The sequence below is a fragment of the Pteropus alecto genome, unplaced genomic scaffold (genome assembly GCF_000325575.1).
Source record: "Pteropus alecto unplaced genomic scaffold, ASM32557v1 scaffold87, whole genome shotgun sequence".
Lineage (NCBI taxonomy): Eukaryota > Metazoa > Chordata > Mammalia > Chiroptera > Pteropodidae > Pteropus > Pteropus alecto.
In genome coordinates, this window is record NW_006443225.1 from 11,804,373 (window position 1) to 11,805,867 (window position 1,495).

Consider the following 1,495-nt stretch of genomic DNA (forward strand, 5'->3'; position numbering starts at 1 on the left):
AAAAAAAAAACCTGCAAACTAAAACAACCACTACAATGCTTCATCCAGATCTAACTACTAATTTAAAGAAATTACACGGGGCATAGGAACATTCCAGACCACATCACAGAGGTGCAAGGGAAAAATCCAGACTGTGGAAAACTCAAAGGACAAACTACTTGGGTTTTTTGAACAGCAGCAATGATAAATTATAAAAGAAAAAAATGAGACAGAGGAGGGGAACCTAGATATTAAAAGAGGCATAAAAGACAGTCAGTCAAAACGTATGGATTCTTGCTTGGAGCCTGACTTGTGCAAGCAAACTGAGACAATTTCCCTGAGATAATCAGGGAAATTTGAAAACTAATTAGATATTTGTTGGTGTTAAAGAATTACTGTTAATTTATTGTTAGGAATGATAATGTCATTGTATTTGTTTACAAAACATCACTCTTCTTAGAGATCCATATAGGGCTATTTATAAGTGACACGCTGTAGTGAATGGGGTTTGCTTTGAAAGGATCTGGACAGAGAAGGGGGGATGCAGAAGGGATGAGAGTTGAGATAAGGATGAAGCGAGTTAACCCATGAGTTCATAACTGATGAAAGTGTGCGTGGGTACAAAGGGTTTATTTTACTATTCTTCCTACTTTTACGTTTGCATGACAGTTTTCCTTAAAAGAGTAAAACGTTTTAGGTCGTAGGTAGGAGGGTGCAGAAGATCGAAGAGGGGAGGAGGAGGGATGGTACCAGACACCCGTTTGGGCCAGCAGGTCTGCTGGGGCTTTTCCAGTACGTTGCGGAATTGGCGATGCTGTCTCTGTTACATAAATGAGGATGCGGAGGCCGGAGTGATTGAATGATTTGTTCGGGGCCTGAAAACTTGGTAGAACTGGAATAAACCCTCCCCTGCAAGCCCGGATCCCTCATCTGTCTGATTCCAAATTCGTGCTTTTCTCCTACAATATTTCGTACTTCACCATACAAGGGGAAAATCTAAAATTGGTTTATTGTATTACTATAACAACTTTATTGAGATATAATTTGCATATCATAAAATTTCTCTTTTAAAGTATATTTTAGTATATTCATAGAATCGCATAATCATCACTACAACCTAAATTGAGAACATTTTCATTATCTCGAAAAGAAACCCCAGACCCACTCCTTGTTCCCCCAGACCCTCAGCCCTAGACGATCACTAATCTGTCTGTCTCTATAGATTTTCCTGTTCTGGAAATTTCATATAAATGTGGTCATACAATATGGGTCTTTTGTAACTGTCTTTCACTTTGCGTGTTTTCAGGATTTATCCATGTTGTAGCATATATCAGTACTTCATTCTTTTTTATTGGTGAATAACACTACCTCATATGAATATACCATACTTTGTTTATTCATTTATCCGTTGATCGAAATTTGAGTTGTTTCCCCTTTTCAATTGTAAATAATGTCTCTGAACATTCACGTGTAAGTTGTTGTGTGTTTTCATTTCTCTTAGGTACCTGTGTAGGGA

At 37.9% G+C, this 1,495-nt stretch overlaps 1 protein-coding gene across 1 annotated transcript in view; it reads left to right on the top strand.

Moving 5' to 3' along the window:
- Positions 1 to 1,495, top strand: part of CUNH8orf34 (chromosome unknown C8orf34 homolog) — a 273,032-nt gene that overhangs the window by 73,838 nt on the left and 197,699 nt on the right.